The sequence below is a fragment of the Gossypium hirsutum genome, chromosome D06 (genome assembly GCF_007990345.1).
Source record: "Gossypium hirsutum isolate 1008001.06 chromosome D06, Gossypium_hirsutum_v2.1, whole genome shotgun sequence".
NCBI lineage: Eukaryota > Viridiplantae > Streptophyta > Magnoliopsida > Malvales > Malvaceae > Gossypium > Gossypium hirsutum.
Genome location: NC_053442.1, coordinates 29,796,349 through 29,817,333, shown reverse-complemented (window position 1 = coordinate 29,817,333; position 20,985 = coordinate 29,796,349). Strand labels below are relative to the sequence as shown.

Sequence of the window (20,985 nt, the reverse complement as noted above, 5' to 3'; positions counted from 1 at the left end):
TTTGATGTCAACAAGAAAGTTTAGTTTCAAACTACTTCTTATTTAGATTAATTAGAGTTCTAGTATACTTAAGAGGTTTTTTTTAGATTTATTTAGCTAGCATATGTATAGGCCTTTGCATTGTACACGAATCAATTCATTATTATTCAACTTCTCTTTTGAATTAATAAATCCTCTTTGAGTTTTTCTTTTCAAGAATTTCTCTTGAGTTTCTTTTAAAAGAGTTGTAACATAGTTTTCAGATTGTGGGGATCATCTTCACACTTTTTCTTGCCAAGGTTTCTATCTTGGAGGGGAAATTAGAGCTACTTGAAGGAGGTTGTGGATTCTTCGTGTTTTCAAGGCTTCTTAGGACTTCAACATATCATGTTCTATAATTTTTATCTATCTTCTTTATTTTCTTCTTTATTGTTCCAATCTTTGATTTATTATTCTATTTAATTATCCTAGTCATTTATTTATTTTTATTTGTTTTGTTTGTGTTTCAAGTTGTGTCAAAATCCAAGTTTCTTACCGAACGTCTAGAGCCCTAAGTCAAATCTACAACTTGAACAAACTTTATGATCCGCTTCCGCATTCATCCGCCTCATTCTGTATCACACACGAATCACTTATTTGTGCAAAGAACTAAACCTAAGTAAAAACATAACATAAACATATAAATTTCTCGGAAACAAGTTCTTTAAGAGTACTAGGGAGCCTAATTTGACATATCAAATCATGGCAGATCAATACTCCAACACTAGTAGTGTCAACCCTACAGCCTTTGGCCTTTTTGCACATAGGGCATCCTTCTTATCAAACTACTAAAAAGGGTTGTATCGGCTAAACACACCAGTTGCTATCTCTACGAAAAAAGTAAGTGATAAGTGCATTGAAGACAAAGCTTAATTAAGATCATAATAGTAATTACAATATTACTACACAATGGAATCTCCGTTCTTATAAGACTCTATAAAAAATGAAGGATCCATGCCCTCCACAACCACAAGAGTCATTGAATCAAGGTCCTTATAATTTTCAATGTCTATAGATCATCCTCCATCTCATTGGGAAGAATGTCAACAAGAACACTTGTTGGTGCTTGGAGAATTTCCTAACATTGGGCAATACCTGTTACAATGTTGGGTAGCATAGGGAGAGCCACCTTTTATTTTCTAAAAGCTTGAGAGGAAGTAGGATCAACAACCCTACACTTTTTTAAGCCTACTTAGGTAAGGTTATAGCTTTCAGTCATTGCTTGGAAGCCTTTCTCTTGGCCCAACCACCAATGAAGACTTTGTAGAATTCTTCAGGATCTTCCATCATGCTTGTAATCATTCGACTGATCTCATCTAAAGCTTATTGTGGCCAACAACATGTACTAATTATAGTGATAGTTTAGATACGTATCGGCATTTAAGGAGTTTGTTTTCTCAATATTTTAGTATTTATTATTACATTTTTTGTATTTAGTAGTTTAGTATTAAATATTAATAAAATAAGTGTTTTTACACAATTTTGAGCATTAGTGACCTATTAGGCTAACACACGCCATAGGTAGTTTTCATTTGTCTAATTGAGTATGCATAATGCTTAATTTTAGTTTTCTTTTATTTTTCTAAAATTCTTTGTTATTTTCTCTTGAAATCGATTTCGATCCAAGATTTCTTTTATCTAATTGAAGCTATTCATTTATTTTCCTTTGCAAGCGACAATTTTTGCTATTCCAATCGAGGGATTTCCTACTCCATTCTTTCATCTACATCAACAAGATTATTCTATATGTCTTTTCTCTTTTGGTTTATTTGTGTTATTTACATGTTTATTTCAATTGAGATTTTGAAAATCATGAGTAGCTAATTCCCTTAGGGGAGATTAATGAGTGGATGAAGGAGTGATTAACAAATGATTAGGGGTTTGTCAATTGGATTACTTGGTATGAATTATGCGTTTTTAAACTCTAGGCTTGACAACCCTTGGAAGTAATTAAAGGTTAAACAAGATCGAGAGATAAGTTTGCTGAGTAAATCGTAATTTATCCTGGTTGAGAAAGTGAGGTTAGAAGATAAGAGGGTATCAACCAATTAATTAATTAGTTAAAGGCTGGGAGGTAATAATTGGTTAGTTAATAGCTAATCCACCTTAAAGTCCAAATCCAAAGTTAATTACAACCATTAAAATGAGTTAATCTTCGAGATTAGAATAATTGATTTAATCGTTTGTGTTTTAATTTTTGTTATTTATTTTAGTATTTAGTTTTTTCTATTCATCTATTTTATGATTTATCGTAATATAGAATTTAATTATTACTATTTACACTTATTATTGTAAAGAGATTTTCAATAGATTTAATTGATCCTCCTTTGGGTACGATTTTTAAAATATTTCCTTGTGTTCCTTTGTAACACATTACTATATTACAATTTGACTCGTATACTTGTGGACATTGCTGATTTAATTTGATATATATTTGGTGTAGTATTTTCCAGTCAAATGTTTGCACATTTGGTGGTGGTCAGCCAACCATCAGACTGTGTAGGCCATGCCGAGGTATCCAGCCTATCTCTAAAGTTATTAGCATTGAATGGAGCCATGTCATTTAGGTTCCTCCTCTCTAGGTAAAGCACCTAGATGAGGTCTAACTTTAGTAGATTAGCAATGTGAATCATAATCACGATCATATTGGCCCTTAGTAAGGTCATCCTTTTATCTGGGAACCCCACTCAATTTTCTATTGTCAAGTTCCTTCCATGCCATAGTAAAAGAAAAAAATGCCCATTTTTTTTCCTTTGCATAGATAAATGAACCTTTATTTTGGTGCAAGTTATTAGGCTTATCAGAAATTGGGGAGCCCATATTCTTCAACTGTTGGAAATAATAAAGCCCTTATTAGCCCAATTTGTGAGAAAATTGGAGGAAGTACAAGTTGTAAAAGCTATTCAAATGAGGCTCTTCCCTCTTCTTGTGGGAATTTAGAAAGAATGACGCCAAGTGGAACCATGAACCCCCCAACCAATTGCCTTAGGGCCACACTGAAAGAATGGAGAACCTCTACGAACCATGAGTTTAGGGGCAAATGGAAACCTAATTAAAAAATATACAAATGAAGAAAAATACGCTTCCCAATGTAAAAAAATCGCTAAATTGATAAACACCATCCCTAGCCAGGACCTAACCATGAACTTACCTATTACGGGGATCTCTAATTCCCCTAAATTGAAAATTTTGCAGCATATCCTCTATGGTACTTGCACAAAGAAATTTGATCACTAGTAGTAGGGAAATATTCTTGGATTTTTTATTTTCCCTTATCAATTTTTTTAATGAATATGCCATTACCAATTATGAATTAAGATAAATAAGAAACAAACATACAAGCAAAAGACAGAAAACTTCCTAGAGGTAAGAAATCACAAAAGGCAACAATGCAACAAGAAAAAGGCTTACTAAGGAAGAAGGAACAATTTCAAGAACTCTGAAAGAAGATAAAAAGAGCACCGAAAGAAAGAAACCCGAAGAACTGATAGAGGTTACTAAAAAATCGTAGAAGTGAATCCGTTCTCAAAAGCATTAAGGCCCTTATTTATAGTGAAAGGTTTAAGTTTTGAAATGGCAACAAAGTGAAGAAAGAGGTATTCTCAAGCAAGAGGTATTCTCAAGCTAAGTAACCAATGGCCAGTGAAGCAATGCCATGTAAAAAATAAACAATCATATTATTTAATGATATCGTTTTAAGTCTTAAAATAGTTGTGGAGTAATCATGAACTCCATTATGGCTAGTCCAAACGGAAAAGACCTCACATTTACCTAGAAAAATGACACCCCATCACCCCAAAAATATGATATTAGAGAAACTCTCTTTATAATATTCTCTTTGACCACGGGCAATTATTATACCCTTAAAATTGAACACCCTTTCGCCATGGATAGACCTATCAATGGACCAAGCAACCCGCTCAGCCTAACTTGGGTCGGACTTGGATAATATTTTTTAGTCTTGAATCGAGTTGACAATATTAAAAAATATTTTTAAATTTAAATATAATTATAAAAAAATATAAAAAATAATATAAACATATATTTGCAAAATTTTATTAATTTTAAACAGTAAAAACATGCTTTCTGGGTGGGATAGGCCAACCCCAAAAACGAGCTTGGACTTGAAATTGTTTTTGGAACAAGACACGACCCAACCTAGCTTGGCCCATGGACAACTCTAGCTATGGAGAGAGGATCATAACAACACCATCAAGGACAACCATGACATCAAATCTAATTTCATTAATGCTTACAACTTTCCAAGTTCACTAAAGAGACAATAATGATATTGGAGACCTATTGCGAACCCTTGTTCTCCTATAAATTCTCCTCTTCTAAGGTCATGGGAGGACACGAACAAAGAGAGAACAAGACACTTACACAAGCCATCACTATGCCAAATCTCCATTCCTAAGTCTCCACACTAAGAGCCAGTTCTTCATTGCTTAAAAAAAGCACTTCTGACTCCAAAAACACTTTTGAAAGAAAAGCTGTGAAGAACAAGCTGAAATTTTTAACTTTTCAGAATTGCTTTTGAAAAGCACTTCTAAAAAGGAGCTGAAAAAGAGAAGATAAAAGTTTTAGCTTTTCCTCTCTCAAAAGCACTTTTGATGCTTAATTACTTTTTCACCCCTCCAATAACATAGTATTTTCTTTTTTTTTTCTTGGTGCTTAATTACAAATGTGTTAAAATCATTAATTACAAATAAAAAATATTTTTTAAAATACTAATTATAAATATTTAATGATTATATTTAAATATTTAAAATATAGTTTGTATATTCTAATTAAGTTTTATAAATAATTAATATTTATTGCTTAAAAATGTTTAAAATTTATATTTCATATATTAAAATATTAACAACAAGTTAAAATAATTTTTTATATTCTTACTAAAATATAATAATATTAACTAATTTAAATATTATTTAAATGCATATTTGTTACTTGATAATAACATGTCTAAAATAGACATTTTATTTCTCTAAAACACTTTTCAAAAACAATGAAGAAACACTAAGTACAGTGTGAACGTCCCTCATGGACTATCTCAACACATTCTCTAACTCAATTATTTATTATAACAATTTTGAAATAAGCGTGTACACAAGAACATGATTTCGCGTCGTAATCTTCAATACATGAAAGGAAATCCACCCGTGTGATAGTCACAAAGTTCCAACTTTCAGAACGTAATTGTTTCAATCAATGTCATTTAGAGCCCAACCAATCTCCAAATAAAGCCACAAAGCAAATATCTTAGCTCAACCGATTTTAGGAGGCAAAAATTCTAAACCACAAAAGCAGAAGAATAATGATAATAAATCTCATCATATGCAAATCTTAGGGCCCGGATGCACTTCTTTTATCAAATGTCTCTCCAACTTCATGGAAGTCTTTTTCCAAACACATGTTGTGCATCTTCATCATTATTAAAGGCCCCTCCCTAATCAATGGGGTAGCACATCAACACTTCTTTCTTTTATTCCAAACAGCCTTACCATTCATTTATAGGACAGATCTTTTCTTGAAAACAACGTACTATGCATGAGTCAAATTATTAGAATCCCCAAAAAGCTTATGTCTGACATTCGTTCATGAATCGCTTTCCATTGGTTTCCCCTTGAATCTGGTTTGGCATTACTTATCTATTTTTTGCATCAGGACATCAAGCAGCATTGTGAAACATGTAGGAGTTATTAGTATTCATGATTGGCAGCATAGGTGTTTTAAGTAGTGGGCAAACTGAAGTTTAGATGTATATATCTCAGATGATATTTACGATATTTAGTTAGATATTTCACCCCTGATTTTTATCAGTATTCTTTCATGATTGGCAGCATTATATTTTATGAATGAACCGATATTATATCCAAAAGTGAACCGGCATTTGAGATATTTACCTATATTATTGTTGTATATAATAATATATATTATATAAAGTATTTTTAAATAAAATTTCTACAATCTATCTATAATACATAAATATAATATATATAATATAAAAGCACGAGTTTGAAAAAACTTTTAAAATGACGAGAATATCTTTATTTTTTTATCATATTACTAAATTCATATTTAAAATTAAAAATGTTGAATTAAAATAAAAGTTGTAATAATTAAACATTTAAAAATAATTATAACTTAATAAAAGTTGTGATAATTAAACATTTAAAAATAATTATAATTTAATTTATAATTATTAGTTAAAAATTTGTGATAATTTTAAAATATAGTTATTACTTGAATAGAACTCTAAAATATAATTATAACTATAACTATAATTATAATATTATAATTGTAATCACAATTACAATTATTAGTTAAAAAATTTATTATTTATTATATATATAAACACTGATTTATAAATATTTTTGGAGTGGCAATAATATATTTTATTTTTCATCATATTATTAAACTGACATTTAAAAATAATTATAATATTTAATTTAGAATTATTTGTTAAAAATGTTTATGTAAAATAGAAGTTGTCATAATTATACATCTAAAAATAATTATAATTTTAAAAAAGTTGTGATAATTATTGACTTGCCGTCAAATTTAGTAGTCATTTTGATATATTTCTACATTTAAGGAGCTTGTTTTTTAGCTAGTTTAGTATTAATTATTGCATTTTCAGTAGTTAGTAGTTATGTAGTAAAAGTTAATAAAATAAGTCTTTTTAACACATTTTTTAGTGTTAGTGACCTATTAGGTTGACACGGGTCCTAGGTAGTTATAATATGTTAATGTGAGTGTGTAGGACTTTGAATTTAAGGCATAATGGACATAGGAACTTGGGATGAGTGTGGCACAAGCTTCCCGAGCCACTAAAGTACGACACAGACTCAAGAGTCCATAATTTTAGTGTTGTGTCATGCCACAATGTTTATGGCGCGACATAGGACCAACATGAAGCCCAAGCTTTTCAGGGATATTTTCGTCCACACAATCAACCTTATTTGAGGACCTAGGACGTGTTAAAGACTTAATTCGGGTTGCTAACACTTCTATAAATATGACCTTAGGGGTTTGATGTAACTAATTCATCTTATATGCCTCCAAAAAACCCTCGTAGTTTAGGAGTAGGATTTAGATTTAGTTTTCTTTTATTTTTTAAACACTTTTTTCTTTTCTCTTGGAATCAATTTCGATCCAAGATTTCTTTTATTTAATCGAAGTTATTCAGTTAACTTTCTTTTGCAAGTGACGAGCTTCGTTTTCTCAATCGAGAGATTTATTATTTAGCTCTTAATCTATACAAACCAGGATTGTTCTAAATCTCTTTTCTCTTTTAGTTTATTCATGTTATTTATATGTTTATATCAATTGCGTTTGAGATTATGAATACCATGAGTAGCTAATTCCATTAGGGGAGATTAACGAGTGGATAGAGGAGTGATTAATGGAGTATTAAGGGTTTCATACATAATTAGTTGATATAAATTATACATTTTTTAAAACCTAGGCTTGACAACCCTAGGAAGTAATCAAATGTTAAACGAGGTTGGGATATAAGTTTGCCGATTAAATCGTAATTTATCCTGGTTGAGAAAGTGAGGTTGAGAGATAAGCGAGTATTAATTAATTAATCAGTTAGAGGACGAGAGGTAATAATTGGTTAGTTAATAGCTAATTCACCCTAAAACTTGAATCTGAAGTTAATTACAACCTCTGAAACGAGTTGATCTTCTTGATTGGTTTAATTAGTTTAGTTGTTTGTTTATTTTATTTTTTATTTATTTCAGTTATTTAGTTTATGATATTTATATATTTTATGATTTATCATAATATAGAATTTAATTTTTTACTATTTAGACTTATTATTGTAAAGAGGTTTTCAAAAGATTTAATTCATCCTCCATTGGGTACGATTCTCTGAATACTTGGTTGTGTTCCGTTGTAACACATACTATATTACAATTTGACTCGTATAGTTGCGGACACTCCTGCTTTATTTCTTATAATTTTTGGTGTAGTATTTTCCTGTCAAACATTTGTACGCTTGGTGGCGGTCAAGCTATTGACACTGTTTCTAGGAAGGCTTCGACACTAAATCAAAAAATATCTTTACAATTAATAAAATAAATAGGAAAGTTAAAGACTATAGATACGATATTTTTATTTATTTTATTTTTAATTTTTAAATTTTTTATTTGTTTAGTTCCTTTTTAATTTGTAGGTTGTATATGACTCGAAGAAAAAACACTTCAATCGAGCCCTAACCAGACCCTAAGTAGATTATTAGATGCCATCATCAGTTGATGAACACCGATCCACCCATGGTAGTTAATCGGTCTCAGTAGAAACCATTGTTCGAAGATCCACAAGTGTTACAAGAGAATATCCGTATAGAAGTATCGATGGATCAAAGGACATTATGTGAGTACATTTTACCCACACTAGATGTCGTGCGAGGTTGCATCAAAATACCAACGATCAATGCAAATAATTTTGAGATAAAGACGACCACAATCCAGATGATTCAGAACCAACACTTGAAGCAGTTTCTACAACTATGTGACAACTTCAAATATAATGGAGTAACTAATGACGTTGTACGTCTCCGGTTATTTCCATTCTCCTTGTGCGACAATGCAATTGATTGGTTGGATTCATTAAAACTAGGTTCCATCACCGCGTGGGACGATTTAACGAAAAATGTTCTTCATAAAATTTTCCCTATCAGTCGAACCATTCAGCTTAGGTAAGAAATCTCCAAATTCAAACAATATGAAGGTGAATCCCTATACGAAGCATGGGATTATTTTAAGTCAATGCTCAGGAAGTGCCCAAACCATGGACTGCAAGTGTAGCTCCAAATCCAGATATTTTACAATGGTATAGACAGTAACATCAGATCCAGTCTAGACAGAGCAGCCAGAGGATTGATCATGTTCCACATGTACGAACGAGCCTAAAAAATCATAAACACCATGGCTATGAATTCGTATATGTGGCACAATGAAAGATTCACGTACAAATGAAAGCCTCCAATGGTACAAGCGATCAACGAAGATGATCGATATCAACAGATCCTAAGGAAGCTTAATCATTTAGAGTTGATTGTCAAGCCAATAAAATCAGAGGCAAGTTTTGAAAACCAGTCGGAGGAGGAAAGCTACATATGTAATAGGGGTCGAGATCTCTATTCAAATACCTACAACCCCAGTTGGAAGGATTATCCAAACCTTAGGTGGGGAGGCAACTAAGGAGGTGTAAACCAATTACAAAACTAACAAAACCCTCCTTACCAACCTCCACAAAATAGATCCGTGGGTAATGACCATGCTGCATATGGTCAACGCTTTGAAAAAAATAGAATAGGAGATGTAGGTGATGAAACGGACATTTGAAAAGTCTAAGCTATATATGGATGAATCGAGTCCCAAATGGATAGCCTCTTCAACAAGATGAGGCAGCTCATAATGATGTTTCAAAAGCAGAATGGCTAGAGTATCCCCACTAACAAGGAGAATAATCTTTGGAGAGATGGGAATGAGCGTGTAAATGCAATCGCTTTGCAGTTGGGAAAGACATTATTAAAGCTAAAGGCATCCATACATGAAGAGGAGGACGTTCCCCAAGCTATCGATGAACCCATGGAGGAGGAAGAACACAATGGGTTGATTGATGAGATAACCAAACCGGTGTCTGATCTAGTAACCGCAAAGCTGAGCACACTAAAGGTACCATTTCCAATAAGATTATAGGACAAGCAAAAAAGAGACGAGGTAGATTTTAGAAATTTTCTCAATTTACTTAAATTCCTCAATATCAATCTGCCACTCTTGGAGCTAATTGATAAAATACTGAAATATGCCAAGTACCTAAAAGAAATCATGGCATGGCATAAAAAATAAAAAAAGGTGAGCAAATTAACATTGATGCCTCTTGTAGCGCTTTAATTGCAAAAAAGATACCCCAAATTTGAAAGATTTGGATAGTTTCACAATTCCAATAGAAATAGAGGATCGACAATTCAATAAGCCCTTTGCGGTTTAGGGGTCAGTATAAATTTAATGCCCCTTACCGATTTATCGGAAACTCAGACTTGGGGATCTTAAAAATACCTCTATAATGCTACAGTTAGCTAATAGATCATTGGTACATTCGAAAGGTGTACTCAAGGATGTATTAGTGAAGGTATAGGGATTCATAGTCTCTGTCGACTTTGTTGTCCTCGATTTTGAGGAAGATCGAGATATCCTCATTCTGTTGGGTAGACCATTTCTTAACAAGTCTAAATCGGCCATTGATCTTGAACAGAATGAGTTAATAATGAAAATATATGGCGAACTAGAAGTTTTCAAGTGTGGTCACGATTCCTAAAATGAGGGAACAGGTAGGGAAGAATGTTACACATTATGTGATTTAATCCCTAATTGCCTTGATCAAAGGTATGCTTCAAGTTGTGAAAGCGTAGGTAAAAGAAATGCAAGAGAACAGGAAAAATAGAGAGATTCTGACAGAATAAGGAGTGATTGGAAGGCCAACGATAGCCGTGAGGGATAGAGGAAGTCGATGGTTAAATTCAAGGAACTACTAGACAAGTCTGGTAGCGCAACATAATTTTTAAACCATTGAACTTTAATTAATTTGTAAAAGTTGTAGATTAGTTTTCTTTTTATTTTTAGTGAGATTTTAGGATTATTATTCTCTTATTTGATGTTAGAATTAGAAGAAAATAGGATTTCAAGAGTAACATAAGAGCTAGATGTTAGTTGGGGGCAAGTATGGACAACCTATGGCCTTGGACAAGTCCCCGAAAGGCCAAACCGAAACCATGTCATCATATAAAAATCCCATGGTGCGACACACCCATCTCAAACCTGAAAATATGAGAATTTATTGTTGTGTCACACCATACACATTCTATGGTGCGACATAACCACTTTGAAGCAAAAATAAGTATAGAAATTCACTTCGTGCCACGCGATGCCTTCTTTATAACACAACATGTAGGCCATTTTTGGCAAGTATATATTCTCTAAGTTTGCAAGACAAATCAAGCCCTAAACGGCCTCTATATATTGACCTTAGCAGTAGCTACATCCTCCAAGCCTTCACAAGCAACCACACAACCTTTTGCTACCCTATTCTTCAAGATTCCGCAAGTTCTCTTCCTTTCACTTGTTCCATAGTCTTAAAACAATAAGGAGCAGCCTTTCAGATGCTGAATCGGGAACTGATAACTTCAAAGGAATTCAAGAAATGAGGCTTGAAATTTATCTACACACCATTCGAAGGAAATATCCTCCTCAAGAGAGAGGTTTTTATTCCCTGGCATCATTAACCAACAAAACGAGTGAGAGCATTCAATTCCACGAATAGGAAAAGTTCTGTGAGGTCCCCTAGGAACAAGCCTGTATTTTAGTAGTTCAGGAATTTTATGTTGCATTAAGGGAGATTGAAACGAATCGACAACTAGACTTACCATGGTTGCGAGTAATTGTTCGAGGGAAAGGAATTTCTATCTCACCATTTAAGATAACGAGGTATTAGGAAACTCTTTTATTCATCTACGACTTTGCGTAAAAAAAACTAATCTAATGTATTTTCCAAGAGAGAATATGGAGGAGATAATCAATCTCCTAACGAATGGGCAAGGTGAGTGGAAACACCTTTTAAGGATGAATTTCCCAACATTATTTTCGTAGGAACAACTAACCCAAGAGTGAGAATGTGGTTACAATTCAGCAGTACTTGAATCTTCCCAGCCTCAGACATGTCTAACATAGATACTTTCCAAGCTATGTTATTGTACGCTATATTACAAAATAAAAACATATGTGTTGGGACATGGATATATAAGAGCATGTTTCATTGCGCAAAGAAAAGCAAGGTGGAATGGCTTTTTCAACGTTTAGTAACTACTTTGTGTAGACAAACAAAAGTACCGATGGGACGATTTGAACACTACTTGCAACCGTCAAAGTATCAAATACAAGAATCTAGTGTGAAACATTTGGTGGGAAATTAGAAATGAAAGAGGGCTATCAAGACAAAGGCACATCTAGGTGAGAATGTGTTACCTGATTCAGAATGGATAATTCGATGAATGCAAGATGTGAGACCAATCTACGAAGAAAATCAGTTTAAGGCTGTCGCAGTTTCCAACAACTAAATATGAAGTAAAGGAAGAGCCTAGTAAGAAAGAGGTCAAATAGGACCCAAAGGAGTATCAGAAGGAAGATGTAGAAGAAGATTCAGTAGAAGACCCAGAAGAAGATCCCGAGGAAAATTTGGATTCAGAGGGTGACCCGGACAAGGCAAATTGAGGAGTCAGAGCCTGATTCTAACTAATTCTAAACATTTTTCATTTTTATTTTGGATTTATATTTTTAAAAATTATTTTATTTTTGGATTATTCTTTATTTAGTTTAATTAGGATTTAATTTATTTTATATATATTTTTAGGTTTAGTTTATCTTTGTAGGAACTTCATAACTTTAGAAAGAACTAAAATTTCGGGCTAAATCTACAAGGAGTCAGTCCTACAATTTGCGATGGACTTTTAAAGCTAATCGGGTAACATATTTCTTTTATCTTTTACTGTACATTAGGAACAATGCACCGAATAAAGTGTGGGGGTGACTTAGGAAAATTTTTAAAATTTTTCTATTTTGGTTTTAGTTGTTTTAAAATTTTTATTGTGTGTTTTCCATGTGCTTGAGCTTGTAGAAATATAAGTGATTGGTTAGGAGCATTTTAATAGGATTTTGTGAATAAACTATAAATTTAGTTTGATAATAATCGATTCTAAATTATTTAAATTTTTGACTAATTAGTTCAATTTATTACACTGTGAATAGATTTAAGATGTTAAGTATACCAAATGATAAATGGGTAAATAAATAACATGCATGTTTACTTGAATGTTAGGTTGTAGAAATTGATAGACTTGACTGAATTAGTCTGTGTATGGAATTACCTAGGGATGATCTAAGGCACTGTTTGGTAGACAATTTTTTAGCCAAAAAGTTATCCTCATAATATTTCCCTAGCACCTTACTTGAGCCTTAATCCATTTTCTTGATTAACCATGAATGAAGCATTGAGCCTAATAAATAATTTATTTGATCCTTTATTTTTTAGTCCTTACATGGATTTAGATTTTTGATCATTGATATTTAGGGATTAGGTAGATACACCATGATGGTTTCAAAAGAGAAAAAAAGAGTGAATTAAGGAACTGTATGGTATAGTGAGCATAAGATTTTTGAGCTTGTAGAAAAAATATAAAAAATAAAAAATGTCAATTGAGAAAATCTCAAAAAAGAAAAAAAATCAAGCTCGGATGATTGTATTTATGAATACTATATTATACCTTAGTAAATGGAGAAATAAGGAAGGTGAGAGAAGTGGATATAAGGTGGTGAGCTATATGTACAATTGGGGAAGTACAGGGGACAATATAATGTGCCAAAATACTTTTGTGCTTAGATATTTTGTCGAGCCTGTTCTTGAATTCTGCTAGATATTTTTTGTAACACCCAAGATCTGGCAGATCCAAAGTTTCGGCGTATAGTTGAAAATAGCATGTATGGCGTAGTGTTGTCTGCCCAAAAGATTATTTTGGGCATATACGTGTGGGCGTGTAGTAACTGCTACAAGAGTAAGTACGAATTTAAATTTTCTAATATTTTACCATGTGCTAAAAAGACATTCGTGTTAAAGGATAAAAGAGAAATATTGGATGAGTATTCACCAAAGGTATAGTACATCTGGTTTGTATGGAATACTGTGCTAGCTAGACTTTAAGTAATCTAGTTAGAAACCAAATGTATAGTTTACTCTGATAAGTTTGTTGAAGGGAATTTATTTATATTTTTTCTTGAAAACTGTAGGCCAATAAGAAGACAAGTTTTGATACGTATGAAACTTGTTAAATTCCACTAAGCAAGATGAATCATATTTATATGTGAGAGTGTGTTCTAAAAGGGGGTTCTTCCTTCTTCTCTCTTTTCCTTCAGTGGTATATACTAAAACAATTTTAAATCTGAATGTATCCTACCTCGATGATCTAGAGACTAAGGTTCTTTTATAATCAGTAGTTACTTCGCATCAGGGTAAGTATTTTAGCTCTGCATGTTAAGTTCCGAATAAGTAAATCCACATTTGGTAACTGAACAATGAGACTGTAAGTATAATGTTACTGCATGGGGTTGTCATCGATTAAAATGATAAGTAATTTGTATGTACAAGAGTTTTAGTGGTGAAATTATGTTTCTAAGAAGTGGTTGTTAATGGTTCATGATGGATATTTGGATCTGGAGCTTTGAATTGCAATAGTTGAGAATCATGTGAGTTTTATACTGACTCCTACATGTATACTATTCATATTGTGAGTCATCTATAGAAAATTTATTGAACTATGGATCCCAAGTAATGAAGAGTATAGTATGTGATGATTGGGCATACGAGTATTGGAACATTGAAGTATGGATGAGTATGTATAGGTCTGAAATGTATACTATGAGATGTGTGTTCTGTTTGGGTGTGTGTCAATAAAGTAAAAGTTTGAATTTATATTGTGTCAATGGATGAAGACTCTGTTAAGAGAGTTTGTGTCTGTTCATCGCAGTGGTGTCTAATAGAGTCCATCGGGACTAACAACACGAATTTTAATATGAACTATGATGGAAAAGTCCATAGCCATGACATGCTTTAAATAAGAACTAAGGAATGGTGATTACCCAACGGGTTTCTCAGCGTGTCCCAAGATGATGAAGGGCAAACCTCATGTAATATGAGTTTAGGCAAATTCATATCGTAAACACAAAAACTAAGAATAGCCTTTGTGGCGAACTCTAAAAGAATAGCCTTTGTGGCAAAATCTGAAAAGAATGTCTTTGTGGCAAATTAGGAATGGATTGCCTTAATGGCGTGCTCTATTTAATTGCCTTTATGATGTATTCTACTAAGTTTATATGGTGTGGACTGTCAGGAATATTTGGTAAGCTATGAATCTGAATGTCTGTCTCTATGGTAATATATGAGTAAGTTCTAGTAGTTCTGTAATAAGTATAATCAAGATAAGGTATTGATATGCTTTGGAATAAGAGTTGAATAAAGTCTTAAGGGCTTTCCATGAAAAAGATATGTGTATTTGTATGTTGAGAAGGGTATCTGTTATGATGATTTGTAAGTATGAAAAGTAAGGGGTATCACATCTTCTTCTAAATTTATTCTAAATCTGAGTCAATATTATTTTGAATTATGAGATTCTATTATAGCATGATATGGAGTTCATATAGATGTTATACACAGTGAATTATCAATATGGAGATGTGTAGAGAACTGGATCAGGGTATGTCTAAATGTAAACCAATAGTATGAAATTCTGTGTATCTGCCATATAGTATTCACCCAAGATAATGTCAGTGAGCAGTTTTTTGCAATAAGAACATGGGTTAAAATATGGATTGTTGGAAGTAGTCTATAAGGGTATGTTCTGTTAGGTAAGTATTAGAAATCATCCATATTTATAGAAAGTCAAAGATATGGGTATCAGAAAGATATAGGTATCAGAAAGATATGGGTATCAAAATCTGAGATTGAAGGCACCAAAAGTGGGATTGAGATTTGGCATAAGATAATTGCAATTTTGATCCCTAAACCTCAACTATAAATAGGCCTAACCATTTCTCTTCTTCATTATCCCAAATTTGCCATTCTCTACTTAAGGCATTTTCTCTCTCTCTCTCTCTCTCTCTCTCTCTCTCTCTCTCTTTTTGTAAATTCTCACTTATATTTTGGAGTGAAATATATTTGGTAGTGCCCGAGGACATAGGCAAAATTTGCTGAACCTCGTTAAATTCTTGTGTTCTTTATTGTATTATTTTGCATGAATTGTGAGTGTGATTGTAGTGATTTATTGTGATATTAAATTACGATTGAGGGATATTCTGGCTAGGAAAGACCTGTGTAAGAACCCGGTTTTGACACTAATCGAAATAGTGGTTTTGGGACCACAAATCTGAATTAGAAAGATATTTTAATATTATTTTTAGTGTCTATTATATGTTAAGTTATAGGTGTGAAAAATTTGTGTGGAAATTTAATCGTTTGAATGTTCAATTCGATAAAAAGGGCTTAATCGCGTAAAATGAAAATTTGATGGTTAAATAAGAAAGTACTTAATTGTTGTTGACTTTATAAAATGGAGGCTTTATGTGGCAATTAGACCATTTTATTGGTAGTGGGTGACAATGGTCAAGAAAGACCTTGAATTATATGTTATATATATTTTATTTTAAAGGTTAAGTTAGTAAACTAATAAATTGTTAATATATATGTTATAATAAAATTAAACAAAGCCATGGTTATTATTTTTCTTCCTTAGCCGAAACTAAACAAGAGAAAAAGAAAGAAAACATAGTTCTATTCGGCAATATTGAAGCTTAATTGAGGTTAGTTCTTTGTTTGGTTTTTGATAATTTTTACGTTTTTGGGATCGTTGCTTTGTGTTCTTCAAAACCCATGTTTCAATTTTGTGAATTGATGATGATTTTGGAATATGACATTGATGAATGTTTGAGTTTTATGATATTAGTTGATGAAATATGAAATATAGGTGTTAGATTAATACGTTTTGTCTTTGAATTCTTGGTGAAATTGAATATATAGGGTTAAATTGTGAAAATAAATTTTTGAGGGACTAAAATGTGAAATAAAAGAAATGTGTGAACTTGTATGAAGTATAGGAACATTCGGCCCTAGCTTAGTGTGGGCAAATTTTGTGTATTTTGTGTTTTGTGCAAAAAGGACTAAATTGCAAAAAGTGTAAAATGTCAGGGGCAAAATGGTAATTTGCCCATTTATGTATTTTTGGATTTAATTGAATGTTTTGATGAATAAAAAGGTTAAATTTGAATATGTTTAGATCGAGAAACGAAGAAAACAGATTTGGATCGGGGAAAAACGAAAGTAGTTGAATAGTCCATCGTGTCCGCTGATATCCGAGGTAAGTCTATTAGTTATTTAATTTTATTAAATTAGTATATGTGCATGTATATCAATTTTATTTTTGTTGAGTTAAATTTAAAAGTATAAAATTCGAATTGAAAGTATGTAATTATATATATATGTGATAAGTCCGAATGACTATGAATATGCAAATATGCATATAAATGTCCTTGTAATAAATTTAGGTATGAACATATATGTATGTATAAATTATATTCGAATATACATGTATATACATGTAAATTTTGTTGTATTGAATTTAGGTATGAAATTACAAAGGTATGAGATATATTCGAACATATATATGTATGTGTGAAAAAGGTGCGAATTTAGTATAAAATATTTGTATAAGTTGGAGCAAATAAGCATGTATGCTTATGAATAAATATTTATATTGAGTATAAGTATGAAATTATATTTATACATATATATATGTTAAATTTGAATATGTATGAGTATATAGGTATATGTTCTTGTTTCGAATATAAGCATAGAGTAATATATATTTGTTAGATTCGAATATGTATATATGTACATGTATAAGATCTTGTATTGAAATGGTATATGAAATTATATAAGTATATATGGAATTCAAATGTTAAAAGTACATAGTATATTATAAGTTAAATCTTATGATATTAGTAGTGGAATCTAAAGTATGAGGTTATATATATAAATGTGTTTCGGTTGAATTATTAAATTATTTAAGTTAGATTTGATGATTGGGATTTATATATATCCATGTGTTTTAAAGATATAAGTTATGAATATTGAGCTGAATTTTATGTGGATTTTATATACAAATATGAGATACAACTTCTGTGAATTGAGATTCTTTTGTTAAAGCTCAGTACCAATGGGATTTATTGCTAGTGAAATTATTCAGACTATACGTCTAGCAGGCTAAGTACCGGTGATCTGAATCAGGTTATAAACCTAGCAGGCTAAGTGCCGGTGATCTGAATCAGGTTATAACCTAGCAGGCTAAGTGCCGGTGATTTGAATCAGGTTATAAACCTAGCAGGCTAAGTGCCGGTGATCTGAATTAGGCTATAAGCCTAGCAGGATAAGTGCCGATGAATCTGTTAAATTAAGTGATTATATGCATTTGATATATATATATATGATTTTGGTTATATGTAATGGATAAGTATATGAACATTTTTTTATATGTATTTGATGAGCATATAAACGTTTGGATCTTTGTGTTTAGTTAGTAGGCACATATATTGGTTGTTATGAAAATTGTTGAATATATGTATGCATTCGACATATGTGGATTATAAGTATAGATGTGCATTTGGCTCATGTAGTTGATAAGTAACAATATAAGCTTTTGACATATGTATTTGAAAGATCATAGATATGCATTCGATGAAATGCAAATGATAAGTATACTAGCAATTAGTATATGCAATTAATGATTATGTTTGTAACTTGATTATAAGCATATAATGTTTATACATATGTTCGTTTATATGTATTTTAGATATGCTATAAACTTACTAAGCCATAAAAGCTTACTTTGATTGTTTTTGTCCATTTGTTTTATAGATAAAAATCAAGCTGCAGACTCGGGGATCATTAGCGAAGATCATCACTCTATCTACTGTCTCGGTATTGAAATGTTTAAATTTTAACTTTTGGCATGTATAGGCTAGATAATATTTTGGGAGTCGTACTTTAATGTACTGTATATATATAATTAATAGCCATACGAAATTAGCTTATTTTTCGTATAGTTTAACTGAACAGAAATGTTATGTTTTGTTATAAAAGGTTAAAGTAGAATTTATAATTATACTTACTTAATATTTGACTAATTTAACATAGATATAAAATTTTTAAATTCTACTGAATGTCTATGTTAAGTTGTGTTTTGTTAGGTAACGCCTCGTAACCCTAATTTATCGACGTATATGGGTTAGGGGCGTTATATTTTATTGGTATCAGAGCTACGGTTTAGTCGACTCTAGGACTAACGTAGCGTGTATGAGTCTAGCTATACATGCCATATTTTATACTGAGATAGTGTGATGACTTAGCTGATGATAATGTGTTTTTAAATAGTAATGGATCCCGATCGAGCCGTAGCTGATGATGTTGAGAGTATAGCGCCTGCTCCCGTACAAGGGACAGAGCCGGTAGATTCTAGACCGACCTCGAGTAACCAGGAGGGAAAGCTAAACAAGCCTTCTACCAAATGATGAACGACTGGTTTACTCAATATATTCGGACTAATCCGGCTGCACAACAACTTCCACCCCCGATTAATCCATCTTTGATTCCTGTTATACCTCAAGTGAGTGATCCGATGAGATTACTTAAGCCTCCTGTTGATAAAATTTGAAAACACGGGGCCGAAGAGTTCAGAGCCACTGATGATGATGATGCTAAGCGAGCTGAATTCTGGCTCGATAATACTATTCGAGTGTTTGATGAGTTATCTTGCAGCCCTGATGAGTGCTTGAAATGTGCCATATCTTTGCTACGGGACACTGCATATCACTGGTGGAATACACTAGTATCGGTGGTTCTAAAAGAACGAGTGACCTGGGAATTCTTTCAGACTGAGTTCCATAAGAAATACATAAGTCAGAGGTTCATTGATCAGAAACGTAAGGAATTTCTTGAATTGAAACAGGGTCGGATGACAGTGACAGAATATGAGCGGATATTTGTGAGACTCGGTAGATATGCTCGAGAGTGTGTTTCGACTGAAGCTATTATGTGTAAAAGATTTGAAGATGGGCTGAATGAAGATATTAAAATGTTAGTTGGCATACTTGAGATAAAAGAGTTCGTAGTACTTGTTGAACGATCTTGTAAAGCAGAGGAGCTCGAGAAAGAGAAGAGAAAAGTTGACTATGAAGCTCGAGATTCCCGTAAAAGATCATTTAGTAAATCGTTCCAGTCAACCTCAAGGAAATTCAGAGAGGATCATAGCCGATCCAAAGCTACTGCAGGGTTTCCTAAACATGATCGAGATCGACCCCCTGTGAGTTCACGAGTTACTTCAGTTGCTAGTGTGGGTAATGTTCGACAAAATAGATCAGGGTGCAAACATTATGGTAAATGGCATCCAGGAGATTGCAGATTTCATGATCGGTCTTGCTTTAAGTGTGGATCAAAAGATTATTTTATTCGAGAGTGTCCGATGATGGCCGAGCAAAATACTGTACAGAGTACCGGACCGAGTAATGTGTCAGTACGAGGTAGACCACCCAGGCATACGAGTAATGTTAGTGGTAGTCAGAGAGGGACAAAGGACATAACAAATCGATCTGTGGCTCGTGCAGCTGCCAGAGCATATGCCATCCGTGCTCGAGAGGAGGCTTCTTCTCCAGATGTTATTACTGGTACTTTCACTCTTTATGATACTAATGTTATTGCATTGATTGATCCTGGTTCAACTCATTCTTATATGTGTGAGACTTTAGTATTTAGTAAGACTCTACCTGTTGAGTCTACTGAGTTTGAAATTAAAGTATCAAACCCCATGGGCCGATGTGTTTTGGTTAACAAAGTGTGCAAGAATTGTCCGTCGATGATTCGAGATTTATGTTTTCCAGCTAATTAGATGTTGTTGCCATTTGACGAGTTTGATATAATTTTGGGTATGGATTGGTTAACTCTGCATGATGCTATAGTAAACTGCAAACGAAAAACTATTGATCTACGGTGTCAGAATAACGAGATTATTCGGATTGAATCTAATGATCTGAATGGTTTACCAGCAATAATATCCTCAATGTTGGCTTAGAAGTATGTGAGAAAAGGTTGTGAAGCTTACCTTGCATTTGTTCTTGATAGTAAAGTGACCGAAAAGAAGATTGAATCCATACCAGTAGTGTGTGAGTATTCAGACGTGTTTCCTGAAGAATTACCGGGTTTGCCACCTATTCGAGAGGTAGAGTTTGGTATTGAGTTAGTACCAGGGATGACTCCAATTTTGATAGCTCCGTACCGTATGGCACCGATCGAATTAAAAGA

The 20,985-nt window shown here is 32.7% G+C and overlaps 1 non-coding gene across 1 annotated transcript; it reads right to left on the bottom strand.

Annotated features, from left to right (window-relative positions):
- Window positions 1-8,721: 8,721 nt before the first annotated feature.
- LOC121218792 (small nucleolar RNA R71) lies at window positions 8,722-8,827 on the bottom strand. The gene has a single exon (XR_005915269.1). It is a non-coding gene; the product is annotated as a small nucleolar RNA R71 (small nucleolar RNA).
- Between the last annotated feature and the right edge of the window lie 12,158 nt (window positions 8,828-20,985).